Genomic DNA, 372 nt, shown 5'->3' with positions numbered 1-372 from the left:
AGGAGGAGAGAGAGAGAGAGAGAGAGAGAGAGAGAGAGAGAGGTGAGAGGGGTAAGGTTGAGGAGGAGGGGAGGTCCTCCTATATTTAAAACTTTTTAACCAGCCCAGATGTCTGCGTCCTGATCTGCCACCCAATCCATGGCATTAACAGGAAATAAAGGTCTTTTTTTGATATTCACAGTAGAAAAAATACACACAAAAAAATCAGAAATTCAAAAATCAGAACAGAGAATCAGACGACACCAGGAGGAGATGTGTGATCTGAACAGCAAAGAGACAGACTGAAGAAGAAGAGCTCAGACTTCTGTAGTCTGGATTTCTTTTTAAAAAGCATGAGGTCCATGACTGACTGAAGCTTGGTTAGCCTTGGCT

Source organism: Parambassis ranga, chromosome 4 (genome assembly GCF_900634625.1).
Source record: "Parambassis ranga chromosome 4, fParRan2.1, whole genome shotgun sequence".
Classification (NCBI taxonomy): domain Eukaryota; kingdom Metazoa; phylum Chordata; class Actinopteri; family Ambassidae; genus Parambassis; species Parambassis ranga.
The sequence above is the reverse complement of the archived record's forward strand: the minus strand, read 5'-3'. Positions refer to the sequence as shown.